We start from the raw sequence: 16301 nt of genomic DNA on the forward strand, positions 1-16301 counted from the left end.
CCAGTATATCTATGCATAAATGATGCATGCTATGATGATGTAATGATGATGCAATGTATGATGCAATATATGATGATGCATGTGTATGATGATGTATGTGTATGATAACAGAATACTTCAATGAAACTAGCCTGAGCCACTGGAGTATCCTCGCATTCTGTAGCCGGCACTCACAGTACCCAATCGACATTTGAACCCAGATAAAGTCAGGTCTTGCTCAAAGATAGACTTATCAGGAGTACGCAGGGTCAAAGTAGCAGCATGCAAATAGGCAGGTTTAACCAAGTTTCAAGGAAGGAGGCTTATGAAGCCTGGATCTATCCTGACTATCTGTAAGCCATGCTCTCAAATGAAAAACCGGCATTTTAACCTTAACGAGCTCAGATCTTGGTCGAATACGCCGTAAAGACTGATCGCTAAGAGTTCAGCGGGACAATCAGGATTACCTGATAGAGTTGAAGTAGCTGGTTATAGGTAGGATGACCCGAAAAGGTTATGTTCTCTTTGGTTGAATATGCCTATGTTTGAACAAACCTGATCAAGAGGGTAGTAACTCTATGTTCTCTTTGGTCGAATACGCCTATGTTTGAACAGGAAGCCTCCAAGTGACATATTGACAATTTGTGCTTGTCAGGGACATATGTTTGAGTTGTGTTGTGCATCCAACTCTCTTTGGTCCCTTTAAATTTCCTAAGAACTCAAACTTGCGAGAGATGGATATTCTTCTTGAGCCAGATTTTTAAACCGGATTTGAGAGCTTCGGAGCATTGTGGGAGACAGATTTCCCTTGATCCGGATTGTGAATCGGAATCCTTCTTTTTAAGCAGGAAATTTTCTGACGGCCTTTAAATTTTTGCTAATATGGCGGTAGCTTCCGGGACCGGGTTATCTTCCCTCCAATGACCCAGGGTCTTGATCTCACAATGTTTGCTAAGTCATGTCATCGTAGCCCCCGACTCTTAAGGCAACTCGAGGAGTTGGCTTGAGATTCTCCATAGCATAAGATGTATATAATTGGCGTCGATAACGAGATGTGAATCCACAGAAGGTTGAGGTGACTGCGGCAGGTTATAAATGATCTCGTATGAGCCGTGTTGGCAACTTGGTCAATGGTTCATCCCAACTAGTTGTTTGAAGTTAACCAAACTGTAGTGGCGGCGACTTGTGCACCTACCCATTGGGTCATCCAGTATAGACAGCGGCTGACCATATATGATAATTTGCCTCCAGAATTGTTGGAATAGACTAGACCACAGGGCGGATAGTAAAGACGACCACAACATCAGAGGCGGCACGGATAGATGAGTCAGCCGCGGTGTTGTAAGCCGATACGGGCAGGAGAGTCGGCCATGGGGGCGAACGAGTGACTTATTTGTGGTGTTTGTAAATTGGCGCAGACGGGTGAGCCGGCCGTGGAGTTTGTTGTTGTAGACTAGGCCACAGAGGCGGTGGTTTGCACACACATTTGTTGAATAATGCGGTATGGTTGGATGCTGGCGCTTGATAATATTGGCGCGAGCTTTATATCCATGACATAACGATCATTCTTGCAGTGAATAATTGTCCTGCGTAAACAATATTGCAGACCAAGACAAAGATAAAGTGTTCTTTGACAAAAACAATATGTGCTAATAAAACAAACTTGGATGTATATCACCTGATGCATTAGGATGACATATGGATTGATCCTATGGATGTCCGACTAATGTAACTTGCACTAGTATTTTTTGTTGAGGGTCAATTCACTTTTTTGTTTGCACTACTATGTGTTGGAACGGATCGAACTAGAGAGATGATGAGTTTGCATGTGCCTTTCGGCCAGCGTGACACGGACAGATACCGGCAACGTTTTATGCGGTCTTTGTATTGTTCATCGATCAGTACTACTTGCACTAGCATCTTTTGGTGGCTCTCTTTTTTGTTTCTCTTCTCCTCTTCCACTCAACATCATTCAAATACTCATCTTTTGGTTGTCTCTTCTTCACGTCGTTGGCTCCAGAGTTCATCAAACCTTGAATCTGGTGCCAAGGAATTGTAGCTTTGCTTCTAATATTTGGTTCTTCACTGTCCGATCAATACACTTGAAAATGTATCCTTGTCGGTGTCAAAACCAGCGGATCTCGGGTAGGGGGTCCCGAACTGTGCGTCTAAGGCGGATGGTAACAGGAGGCAGGGGACACGATGTCTATCCAGGTTCGGGCCCTCTTGATGGAGGTAATACCCTATGTCCTGCTTGATTGTTCTTGATCATATGAGTATTACAAGAGTTGACACGAGATCGTAGAGGCTAAACCCTAGAAGCTAGCCTATGGTATGATTGTATGTTGTCCTACGGACTAAACCCTCCAGTTTATATAGACACCAGAGGGGGCTAGGGTTACACAAGGTCGGTTACAAGGGAGGAGATCTACATATCCGTATTGCCTAGCTTGCCTTCCATGCCAAGGAGACTCGCATCCGGACACGGGACGAAGTCTTCAATGTTCTATCTTCATGGTCCAATAGTCCGGCCAAAGGATATAGTCCGGCCGTCTGGAGACCCCCCTAATCTAGGACTCCCTCGGTAGCCCCTGAACCAGGCTTCAATGATGATGAGTCCGGCGCGTAGTATTGTCTTCGGCCTTGCAAGGCGGGTTCTTCTCCAAATCCTAAATATCTGCTAAGTAGTGTCCGGCTCCCATAAATGTTGAACTTCTTGGCTTCTGTGCCCAATAAGGGCTATCTTCCACGTGTCGAGTGAATGTGAGGAGACAGGGCGTTTTTACATTTGCCCCCCCTAGCCAGGTAAATAAATCGTCTATTAAAGGGATGGGGATTCTTGGATCCGATCCACACCATCCTCCCACGGCGAGAATCCATCGGACCGCGCTCGGAAAAATCCATTCGATCATGGCCGGCCATCGTAGCTCCTCCTCTCGCTCCCGTAGCCCTAAGCCCGGTGATTGGGAGAAGTGTTCCGTCCCGCATAGCCGATCAGTAGAGTTGCAGACCCAGGGATTTCTCCCTCCAGCGTATATGGTCCCCGTCCGAGCCGGGCTCGCCACCTATAATGGTGGGGAGCAAGCGCAAAGCTTCCCCAATCCCTCCAAGGGGGAGCGGGTATGCCTTGTCCCTTACTTACTAAGGGGACTTGGATTTCCAATCCATCTGTTCCTCTGCGGACTCCTAGAGTTTTACGGCATCCAGTTGCATAATTTCACCCCTGCTTCCATATTACACATCGCCGGTTATGTTGCCGTTTGTGAGCTGTTTCTGGGATGCGAGGCTCATTTCGAGCTGTGGAAGAGGCTATTCTGCCTTGTGCCCCGTACACAGGAGGAGGGGTCACTTTATCAAGTGGGCAGAGCCGAAATATGGCGCATCGCCGAGACCGAATACCTGTCCGGTACCCCGAAGAAGACGTCCGAAGACTGGCCTTTGGAGTGGTTTTACATGGAGGACGTCCCTCTTCCAGACCCTGTTCGGACGGGTCTTCCCAAGTTCAACAATGCTCCTTTGAAGAAACGCCGAAGTTGGCGCCCACGGAGCCCCCAAGAGGAAGACAACGGAGAAGTCCTTTACCTGATGGACCGGATTAAAGTGCTAGCTTAATCAGGATTGACAATAATCGAGGTTATGTCAATATGCATAATGCGGGGGGTGCAGCCGCTTCAATATCGAGGGCACCCCCTGTGGTGTTTTAATGGGGAAGATGATGCCACCCGCTGCGGGGGTAAGGTACCGGACTCCGCAGCTGCTTTAGCAAAAAAATTGTCCGAGTTGTTCAAGGGAGAGGAAGAGGAGTTCATATGTATTAAGCCGCGGGATGGATTCTCCATGTACAACCCTCCAAGCTGGGTGAGCTGTCACTCTTTACTCCCAACCTTCCCGCATTCTTTATTGTCGATTATCACCTTGCCGTTTCACGGCAGGAACTGCGGAAAGCTGTAAGGGAGGTCAACAGCCCACCTCGACAACCGGAGGACCCTGACCGGGCCCTTGATCCCGGACTCGAAGAAATTACAGACATATTTGTGGAGCTGATAGACAGGACATTCTATCAGTTGAGCTGCGATGACGCCATGGTGGCCATCATAGTCGACTATCCTGGGCTACTCCCTGCATCGCAGGTAAGGAAAAACCAAAGTCCCAACTTCTGAGAAGGATCCCCTTTTATGCACTTCACCTACCGTACACATATGGTGTTTTACAGGGAAGGCCTTCGGGACGCCATGCCGAACCCGCAGTGACTCGCCAACAAGGGGCACCGAAGCCGGGTAGGCCAAAAAGGAAGGTGGTCAGGACTTAGACGCCGGCGCAGAGGTATGATACAAAGCCTTGCTCCGTGGTTGTCATCTTTCTTTAAAATATAATGACATCCATGTTTCCTAGTAGGAAAAACGCTCGCCGGACTGTATCTGGAGAGGCTACCGATCACGCCTCCACCAGTCGGGCTCCAGGGCTAGACATAGAGGCAGAAGCTAACACGGGACGGATGCCGGATGCTCCTCCTACGGAGGATGCAGACAGACTATCCGCTACAAATTCCAAAGTGGAGAGCGCCATGAATCACAGGCGTCACCGAGCCGTACTCCGTGACGCTTGTTTCTCCCAAGAGGCGTTCGATGCCTTCAACTCAGGAGACGCGTACATCCGTGCTGCTCAAAATGGTCTTTCCAGAGCCACGGACCAGTATGTAAAGGATATACGGGTAGGAAAATCTAATGATTATATATATATCAGTAGCCCCTGAGACTTGAAATAGTTGACACAACTGATTTAAGGATCATTATTTGTGCAGGTTCTTACAGAGAAGAATACCCAATTGTCTCAAGAGCTGGAAGAGTGCAAAGCCCAGCTACAAGCCATGGTGGCTGCGTTGAAGGAGTCCGAGAAGGCCCCCTCTGGCAACACTTGTATTCATTTCAAAGAATATAGGTACCCGGTAGTATACGGCATGCATGCAAATCTGACAATAGATATTGCAGATGACCCCGGAGTGAATCCGGAGGCCGTGGCGGCGAATGCGACACGTGCTGATCGACAGCTAAATGCTGGCGAGCGTGTGCTTACGCGAGTCAGGCAGGAGAAAAATAATCTCCAAGACGCCAATATCCGGCTGGGCGTGGAACTGAAAGATGTCCGAGCCCAGCATGCGGACTCTGTTAAGGAGAATAAGCAACTTCGGCGCGGCATTTTTAGTAAGTGCTTGAACGAACTTTTTAAAGGAGTTCAGTGAAGAAGCTGGCTAACAGAGTTATGTCTGCAGGTATGCTAGCTGGTCGTCCCTCGGAGGAGATGCTTGGGTCTTCGGGTGATCTTCTACCAGAGCTCTCACAACTGCATGAGCAAGTTCGGTAGGTGATGTAGGGTATTGCCCAAGCCTTGTGGCCATCCGCGTCCCCGCCAGGAGGCATGGGGGAGCTTATAGAGAACCTCAAGGGAGCGCGGTGATGCTTCCGATTATGGAAGATATCCGCCTGCCGAAAAGGTGCAAGGGAAGCCTGGGCTATGGTGAAGATGCGATATACCAAAGCTGACCCAGACCATATGGCCGAGGTCGGACCTGTGGGGCCTGATGGGAAAGAGATCCCCGTCAGTTTAGTGTATGACCAAGTAGAATTAGCCCCAAAGTATTCCCAACATGATTGTAGGCTAGACAGCCTGTTGGATGGTATAGAAGAAGAATTTAATCAGTCTTAGCGACTGTGTACTCCAAGTGACATATGTAATGTCCTAGCCGGACTGTAAATCATTTGTCATGGCGGACCTTTTCGCTTCGACCTCTAGACCCGATAGTCCGGAGTGTATCCGAATACCCACTCGGTTATGTAAAAACCAGGGTATGCATGGAGACCAGGCGTAGGGGTCATAAGTGCTTGAACAGACAAGTACCCAACTAGCTATGTTATATTACATGGGTAGTAAGAAACATCTTCCAGGGAGAATAGTTCCGTTAAGGGTTCCTTTCCTTGGGTACGCATGCCCTAATGTGCATGTCCGAACTAAGAAAAGAGAGGCATGCTATAAACATCTGGGGGCATGTTTAAAATTAAATAAAAGTCATCTTTTATTCACCGACCGAATATTCCCTTAAGAACGCTACCTTTCGGCTTCACCCAGTCTGAGGTACACATCCGGCTGACCCCACAGTAACAATCGCAGAGGTGCTCCCCTTATGCCCTAGCCGAATTAACGGGAACGTAGGGCATAAATAGAAGAGCTAGGCAACCCAGCTTGGCCAAAACTTAAGTCATATCGATGCATATAATGGCGAAAAAAGGTACATGTGGAAGAATAACACATGTGTGGGACATAAAGCCCAGAAAAATAGTTAGATTAAGCTTCTGTATAAGAAGCCCCCAGGTATAATGAGCGCGGTTAGCGCGGCAAGATTGTGTAACCAAGACACGAGTTTAGCCTTTTAGGGCTTTATTGAGAAATAAAAAGAGAGAAAGAGAGAAAAGGGAGATATGCAAAAAATTGATAGAGGAAAGGAGACGAACATAGAGTCCGGCGCTAGGCGTAGAATCTTCGGAGTCTGGCTGCGTTCCATGGGTTTGGCTCGAGTCGATTATCCGATGCGTCCAGCAGACAGTACGCTCCACCGGTCAGAACCTGGTCGATAATGAATGGACCTTCCCATTTGGGCTTGAGCTTGTTCTTTTTCTTCTCCGGTAGGCGTAGAACTAGTTCGCTAATGTTATAGGTTTTGGCCCGTACTTCTCTGCTTTCATACCTTCGAACATGTTGCTGATAGAATGCGGAGCGGGCCTTTGCCACGTCGCGCTCCTCGTCCAGGGCGTCCAAATTGTCCTGCCGATCGAGCTCGGCCTCTTTTTCTTCGTACATGCGCACTCGAGGTGAGTCATGAATTATGTCGCAAGGCAGAACCGCCTATGTGACATACACCATAAAGAACAGTGTGTATCCGATAGTGCGATTTGGCGTGGTCCGCAGCCCCCATAGTACGGAGTCGAGCTCCTCTACCAAGTGTGTGTTTGATACCTTTAAGGACCGCACTAGTCTGGGTTTAATGCCGCTCATGATAAGACCATTTGCTCGCTCGACTTGACTATTAGTTTGCGGGTGATAGACAGAAGCATAATCGAGTTTGATGCCCGTATTGCTGCACCAAAGTTTCACCTTGTCGGCTGTAAAATTCGTGTCGTTGTCAGTGATGATGCTGTGGGGGATGCCATAACGGTGTACAACCCCAGATATGAACTCTATCACCGGTCCGGATTCAGCCGTTTTGACGGGTTTGGCTTCTATCCATTTGGTGAATTTATCCACCATGACCAGTAAGTATTTTTTCTTATGGGTTCCACCTTTAAGGGGTGCAACCATATCAAGCCCCCAGACCATGAAGGCCAAGTAATGGGGATTGTTTGGAGAGTGGTAGGTGGCATATGGCTTTGGTTTGCAAAAAGATGGCAACCGACGCAATGTTTGACCAAATGCTGCGCATCTGCCCGGGCCGTCGGCCAATAAAAACCTGTACAGAAGGCCTTGCTTACAAGGGCCCAGGCTGCGGCGTGGTGGCCGCCGAGTCCGGCATGGATTTTTGCCAAAAGCTTCCGCCCTTCCTTTTCATAGATGCACCTTTGAAGGACTCCGGTAGTGCTTTTCTAATAAAGCTCTCCCTCGTGGACCTTGTAGGATTTAGATCGCTGCACTATGCAGCGTGCCTCATTTTGGTCCACGGGTAATTCCTGCCTGGTTCGGTAGGCCAGGAACGGTTCTGTCCACGGGGCGATGACGACCATTATTACATGGGCTGAAGGTGTTATTTCGATGGCAGAGCCTCCGATTGTGTCAGAGTGTTCGGTATCTGGTGTTGTGGCCGGGTCCGGACTATTGTTACCGGTGTCCCCTTCCCATACCAAGGATGGCTTAAACAACTTTTCCTGGAAGATGGTAGGTGGGACAGGGTCGCGCTTAGCGCCGATACGGGCTAGGATATCCGCCGCCTAATTGTTTTCCTAAGCCACATGGTGGAATTCAAGCCCCTCGAACTGAGTTGACATTTTGAGGACGGCGTTTTGATATGCCGCCATTTTTGGATCCTTGGCATCAAAGTCTCCATTTATTTGAGATATTGCGAGGTTCGAGTCCCCACGTACCTCCAGGCGTTGAATGCCCATGGAAACTGCCATCCGGAGATCATGTGATAGGGCCTCGTATTCGGCTGCGTTGTTGGAGTCTGTGTATAGTATTTGGAGTACGTATTGGACTGTATCTTCGGTGGGGGACGTCAGGACGATGCCAGCCCCCAGACCAACCAGCATTTTAGATCCGTCGAAGTGCATGATCCAATTGGAGTATGCGCCGTACTCTTTAGGGAGTTCGGCTTCTGTCCATTCGGCGATGAAATCGGCCTGTACTTGCGACTTAATGGCTCACCGTGGTCTATATGTTATGTCGAACGGGAGGAGCTCGATGGTCCATTTGGCAATGTGGCTCGTGGCATCGCGGATGTTTATTATGTCATTGAGTGGTACTTCTGAGGCCATCGTGATTGAGCACTCTTGAAAGTAGTGCCGTAATTTTCGGGATGCCATAAATACCGCGTATGCTATCTTTTGATAATGTGGGTACCGTGATTTGCATGGAGTGAGGATAGTGGACACATAATAGACCGGCTTTTGAAGTGGGAATTTATGTCCGTCCGTCTGTCGTTCGACGACGAGCACTGCGCTTACAACTTGGTGAGTTGCCGCTATATATAACAACATTGGTTCGCCTACATTTGACGCAGCCAAGATTGGGTTGGTGGCCAGGATGGCTTTTATTTCTTCCAATCCAACCGTGGCTGCGTCCGTCCACTCGAAGTGTTCGGTGTGGCGAAGAAGGCGATAAAGGGGGAGTGCCTTTTCTCCTAATCGGGAGATGAAGCGGCTTAAGGCCGCCACACATCCAGTTAACTTCTGGATTTGCTTGAGGTCAGTTGGGATAGCCAACTGCGATAGACCCCGGATCTTAGCCGGATTTGCTTCAATTCCTCTACTAGAGATGATAAAGCCCAGGAGCTTTCCGGCGGGCACGGCGAAAACACATTTTTCCAGATTGAGCTTAATGTCGTATGCTCGCAGATTGTCGAACGTGAGCCTCAAGTCATCTATTAAGGAGTTGACGTGTCTGGTTTTAACGACCACATCGTTGACGTATGCCTCCACTGTTTTGCCGATCTGCTTTTCCAGACATGTCTGAATCTTGCGTTGATACGTTGCGCCGGCGTTTTTGAGCCCGAAGAGCATTGTATTAAAATAGAAAGGGTCGTATGGAGTGATAAATGTCGTTGTGGCTTGATCGCACTCCGCCATCTTAATTTGGTGGTACCCAGAGTATGCGTCGAGGAAGCACAATGAGTCGTGTCTTGCGGTAGCGTCGATAATTTGATCGATGCGAGGGAGGGGAAGGGATCCTTTGGGCACGCCTTATTAAGGTCCTTAAAGTCGAAGCATAGGCGCCAGGATTTGTCCTTGTTTGGCACCATCACCAGGTTTGCTAGCCAGTCCGGATGCTTTATTTCTCTAATGAATCCGGCCTCCAGTAACTTGGCTAGCTCCTCTCCCATGGCTTGTCGCTTAGGTTTGGAGAAACGCCGAAGAGTCTGCTTGGCCGACTTGAATCCCTTTAGAATGTCAAGGCTATGCTCGGCTAGCCTGCGTGGGATTCCTGGCATGTCTGAAGGATGCCACACGAATATGTCACAATTCTCGCGCAGGAACTCCCGTAGTGCGGCGTCTATGGCGGGTGAGGGAGTCCTAGATTAGGGGGTATCCGGACAGCCGGACTATATCCTTTGGCCGGACTGTTGGACTATGAAGATACAAGATTGAAAACTTTGTCCCATGTCCGGATGGGACTCTCCTTGGCGTGGAAGGCACGCTTGGCAGTACAGATATGTATATTTCCTTCCTTGTAACCGACTCTATGTAACCCTTGCCCCCTCCGGTGTCTATATAAACCGAAGGGTTTAGTCCGTAGGACCAACAACAACAATCATGCCACAGGCTAGCTTCTAGGGTTTAGCCTCTTCGATCTCGTGGTAGATCAACTCTTGTAATACTCATATCATCAAGAACAATCAAGCAGGACGTAGGGTTTTACCTCCATCAAGATGGCCCGAACTTGGGTAAACATCGTGTCCCCTACCTCCTGTTACCATCCGCCCTAGACGCATAGTTCGGGACCCCATACCCGAGATCCGCCGGTTTTGACACCGATATTGGTGCTTTCATTGAGAGTTCCTCTGTGTTGTCATCGTTAGGCTTGATGGCTCCTTCGATCATCGATAGCGATGCAGTCCAGAGTGAGACTTTTCTCCTCGGACAGATCTTTGTATCCGGCGGCTCTACACTGCGGGCCAACTCGTTTGGCCATCTAGAACAGATCGAGAGTTACGCCCCTGGCCACCAGGTCAGGCTTGGAAGCTTAAACTACACGGCCGACATCCGCGGAGACTTGATCTTCGACGGATTCGAGCCCCTACCGAGCGCACCGCACGATCACGATGAGCATGACTTAGCTCTGCCATCGGACAGTGTTCAGGAGACCGCACCGGCAACCGCTCCGACCCTCAATTCGCAGCCAATGGCGCCATCCATGGATGGGTGGATAGACCCCGCCACGGAGGCCGCATTCTCAGCGGCGATCGAGCCTAGTATCAACCTTACCCTTCACGGGAGTTGTGACGCCGAACTGTCGGACTCTTCCCCGGCCACGGACTCCGAACCGCCTGCGCCCGTGCCTATCGAATCCGACGGACGCCGATCATGGAGTTCACCTCCGCGGATATCTTTCAGCACTCGCTCTTCAGCGACATACTGAATTCATTAAAGTCTCTCTCCTTGTCAAGAGAATCCTGGCCGAACTATGTCCGGCAGGATTGGGATGCGGATGACGAAGAAATTTGCCGCCCACCCACCACCCACTTAGTAGCCACTGTCGACGATTTGACCGAATGCTCGACTTCGACTCCGAAGACATCGGCGGTATGGACGACGATGCAGGAGACGAATAGGAGCCACTGCCCACAGGGCACTAGACGCCCACTTCATCATATGATGTATACATGGTGGACACACCCAAAGAAAATGACGACGAGGAACGGAAGGACACATCGGAGGATCGTTCCATCGAGAAGCAGTCAAAGCGGCGATGTAAGCGCCGCTCCAAATCCCGCCTCGGCAGAAACAACGATCATATAGACCTAGCGATAGAGCAGGGTGAGCTAGCGGACGACAAACACGGCATTGAACCACCGTCCGACCACGGCAACACGGAGAATCAAACCGAACAACCCGACTCCGGCGAAGGTAATAGTCCGGATGACATCACACCGGACAGGCATCCGGAGCAACAGAGTACCCATCAAAGGCTTGTTGCCACTGCGAGGAGTCTGAAAAAGCATAAGCAAAGGCTCAGGGCTGCACAAGACACACTCAAAATTAGATGGAGTGAAGTACTCAACACTGTAGCAAAATACGGCGGTAGTCGCCACACAAAGAGCTACCCAAAGCGAAAGCTGCTACCTGAATTCGATGAGGAGGCCTTAGATCCCCCCGTAATCAAAAAACAAAACAGCCATCCGGTCGGATAGACGACCACGTGGCCAACATCGAGCGGCAAACAACGCCGCACACAAGGCAGTACACGATCCACGTGAGGGCTCGCATCAAAAGGATGACGCAACCAGATCCATCTACGGGCCAAGCAAGCGCGCTCCAGCATGCAATGCAACACAACAAAAATCCGAACACCACGGTACACCCAAATACAGGGGTGCCGCACACCTCCTATGTTTCACCGATGAGGTGCTAGACCATGAATTTCCAGAGGGATTCAAACCCGTAAACATAGAGGCGTACGATGGAACGACAGACCCTGGGGTCTGGATTGAGAACTACATCCTCCATATCCACATGGCTCGAGGAGACGATCTCCACGCCATTAAGTACTTACCCTCAAGCTCAAAGGGCCAGCTCGGCACTGGCTTAAAAGCCTCCCCGAAAACTCCATTGGAAGCTGGGAAGAGCTCAAAGACGCTTTTCGGGCAAATTTTCAAGGGACCTATGTCCGACCACTGGATGCAGACGATTTAAGTCATATAACTCAATAGCCCGGAGAGTCAGCCCGAAAGCTTTGGAACAGGTTTCTCACTAAAAAGAACCAAATAGTCGATTGTCCGGATGCTGAAGCCTTAGCAGATTTCAAGCACAGCGTTCGAGACGAATGGATTTCCAGACACCTCGGCCAAGAAAAGCCGAGAACAATGGCAGCATTAACAAGCCTCATGACCCACTTTTCTGCGGACGAGGACAGTTGGTTAGCCCGATGCAGCACCAGCGACCCAAGTACATCCGTAGGGAGGGATGGAAACGGGAAGCCACGACGCAGCAAAAACAAGCACCGGAATAAAGAAGACAGCCCGAAGAGCACGGCGGTAAACGCCGGATTCAGAAGCTCTCGGCCAGGTCAGCAAAAGCTGCCCTCCAAAGGCAACAGAGACGAACTGTCCATCCTAAACAAGATTCTGGAGAAAATATGCCAGATCCACAGCACCCCCGATAAACCTGCATATCATACCCATAGAGAATGTTGGGTCTTCAAGCAGTCCGGCAAGCTCAACACCGAACACAAGGGGAAGGATACACCAAGCGAAGACGAGGAAGAGCCTCGCAAGCAAAGCACTGGGGAACAGAAGAAATTCCCACCATAAATCAAAAGAGTAAACATGTTACACGTGAGAAGGGGAGAAACAAAGCGGCACTCCTAGAGACACATGCCCCAGGGCCTATCACCGCGGAGTTCTGCCACTGGTCGTCCCAACCGATCACCTTTGACCATCGGGATTACTCGACAAGTATCCGGCATGCAGGATGGGCTGCCTTGGTGTTAGACCCAATAATTGACGGATACCACTTCACACGAGTCCTGATGGACGGCGGCAGTAGTTTAAACCTGATATATCAGGACACAGTCCGCAAAATGGGGATAGACCCAACAAAAGTTAGCCATAGCAATACTACCTTTAAAGGAGTAACGCCAGGCCCAGAAGCCCATTGCACGGGCTCCCTGCTACTAGAGGTTATATCCGGCCTTCCCGATAACTTCCGCAGCGAAAATTTAACCTTCCACATCGCTCCGTTCCAAAGTGGCTATCAAGCACTACTCGGACGCGACGCTTTTGCTCGCTTTAACGCAATACCGCATTACGCTTCTCTCATGCTTAAGATGCCCGGTCCACGTGGCATCATTACAGTAAATGGAAATATTGAGCGCTCCTTGCGCGCGGAAGACCGTGCGGCCGCCTTGGCAGCCGCACACTAGACTGCCTCACCAACTAGAGCATCTGACAGGTCATTAAGACCACGGACGCGGTTAGACGAGTCTAGTGCAGCTATATATAATTGATACAGGTTTGATGGCTATACCCCTATAACAATACAAGGGGCTCAATGCGTGTAAACAAGTGACAATTAGGCTCAACTTTCTTATCTTGAACTGTACATGGTTTATTTAGTATAACCTATCTTTTTGCACGACAACTTTTCAGCTAAGTTCCTCTCTTTTACATATCACCATCATGCTACACCCGTCCAGGATATGGCACAACGGAGACACAGGCGCAGACGTGCAGCAGGGACCCGTTCCAAGGATTCTTTTCGGATTAAGACCCTGCTTAAACCTTTTTTACCGTCTCTTGTTGATACACATCCCTCGGATTCTCAGTACAATTGAGAAGGAGACTGACGTATTGGCATGTGGCCACGTCAGAATATTGCACGTACCTGGACACCAGGGGCTTATTACAAAGGGCACCGTTTAGCCCGGTTTACATCATAAAGACCGAATACCTTAGGGAGTGTCCGACGTCGCGAGTTTGGCCTTATATGCCTCAGCTCCAAATCATGACTTTGGTCAAATGTTGGGTTTGCCAGGCTCCTGTGTTTTGCTGCCTTACGTTTCCGCTCTATCGGCTAAGGCAGCACCAGGAAAACTACTACGATTGTGCCCTGGTTCATCCGGAAGAGCACCTCAATAGAGAAAGCCGAAAACTGACTGTCATGATATAGCGTCAGACTGGTCAACCACTTGATGACCTAGCGGAATCTTCGGGATTCCTCCGCCTTAACGAAGGGCCGTTTACCGGCCAGGCATGTACGCGCCCCGAATTCGGATGAGCGCGGAGCCACCAGGGGCTATATAGTAGCCCCACTGTCAAACTCCTCTAGCTAAGTGAAAGTGTTAAAGCATTATAGTCCGATTGCCTAGTTCACTGCGCTATCACCTCCTTAATGGACCAAGACGTTGGATCAAGTGTGAACATGCGTCTTCTGCGAATACCCCCGCATTATATGCGTGGGGGCTGAAGCCGATGACTCCCATCTTTTAGGTTATATACATATATACATAAACGGCCGCACAGGAGGCATCATAGTACTTTCGGGCAAAAGTATAAATACATCCTTGATAAACTCAATCAAACATTGTTTTTACAATGGGAATACAAGTCACTCAAACATAATATTCTTAGAGCACTGAGCCTCTATCGAACGAGCGCCTTCAAGAACTTCTTCAAAGTAGTGCTCGACAGCCACTCGGCCTATGGCCGAACGCTGTGCCGCAACAGTGGTGGCATCCATCTCCGCCCAGTATGTTTTGACACAGGCAAGGGCCATCCGCGAGCCTTCTATGCACGCCGTCCTCTTTATAGCATCGATGTGTGGCACAACACCAAGGAATTGTTGCACTAAGCTAAAGTAGCTATTCGGCCTTGGCCCTTTCGGCCACGGATGATCCACAATGGACCTCATGGCAAGTCCGGATAATCTATGGAGCTCGGCCCACTCGGCCATTTGCTCATTCAACAGCAACGGGCGGGCTGGAGCATGAAATTGTGACCAAAACAATTTTTCCACTTCGTGATCTTTCCGATCCTTGAAGTACTCGGCCGCATCAGCAGCACTTGCAGCCAAATCCACGTAGGTGTCCAAAGAACTCCATAGCCGGTCCAGAGGTGCATACTTCGGATCCCCGAACTTAGTCCGCAACAAGAAGGGCTTCCCAGATACAATATCCGCAGCTTGACGCAGCTCCTCCTTCGTCGCTCTAATTTTGGAGCGGGCTTCCTTGGCAGCAACTCGGGCCTTTTCCAGGTCCGTCGCCTTCGCCCGGGTTTCTTCTTCAAGAAGCTGGTAACGGTTAGCAGCATCTTTTAACTCTATAGCCATCTTGGCTATTTTTTCTTTGCTCTCGCAATGCGCGGCTTGTTCGGCCCTTAACTCTTCGGCCGCCTTTAAAGCGGCAGCATTACTACTCCTTGCTTGCTCCTTCGCTCGGGTAAGATTTGCCCGAAGGGTCTCCATGGTGGAAGCTCCATCTGCAGTCACAACATATTAAAGATACTGGCATCATGCTGCTCTTACTATGTGACAATCACCAGAAAAATCACCTACCTTGTGCCTCGTCAAGCCGCTTGTTAACAAGCACGATGTCGGCATCTGCCGCATCCAGTTGCCGCCTTAGTTCGGCAAACCCATCAGTCTGGCTAGCCACCGGAGCTTCAACCACCTGCACATAAAGGCGGTCTAGTTATTACCTGGGACTATGATCCTGTGTTTTCCACCGTTTTCGATGACAACTAGAGTCTCAGGGGCTACTATCTACACAGGGCACATCTAAAAATGTGCGGTACTGTAAAGAAAGTACATCATTTCGTGTACCTCAAAACATGTCAGTAGACTCATAAAGGCTTCATGCAAACCGCTTTCAGCGGACGAAATCCTTTCAATCACCGTACCCATGAACATGCGGTGCTATTCTGAGATAGCCGCTTGCTCCAGCAGATCCCTCAGTACGTCCGACCAAACACCAGATGGTGCTGGACTCTTTTGATTGCTCTCTTCGAGAGCCGGATACCGAGGACTTCGCGTGGCCATAGGATTACCTTCTGGCCTTGCCGGATCAGCAGAAACCCTCCATGACGACACCTCGGGGTCGCCCACCTCGTGAGGCGGTGTGGCAGGGGGAGGCGTTTCGCTCTCCATCATCTCTGGAAGGAGATCCCCTGAAGACGAGCTCTGCTGAGAAGGGATAAGATCCGAACTGCAAGATAAATGCCTCGGTTATTTTCCTCAAAGGTAAAGGGAGATATTTTCATTTACCCTTTTACTTACAGCTCGGTGGAGGGCTGATCCCCTTGAGGGCATAGTACGGCCAGGGTATCCCCCAGGGTAGGACCCTCCGGCGGAGATTTCTTCCCCCGTTTGGAGACCGTTGTCTCCGGATCCTCAGAGGCGGTTCTCTTCTGT

Source organism: Triticum dicoccoides, chromosome 7A (genome assembly GCF_002162155.2).
Source record: "Triticum dicoccoides isolate Atlit2015 ecotype Zavitan chromosome 7A, WEW_v2.0, whole genome shotgun sequence".
In the NCBI taxonomy this organism is placed as follows: Eukaryota; Viridiplantae; Streptophyta; class Magnoliopsida; order Poales; family Poaceae; genus Triticum; species Triticum dicoccoides.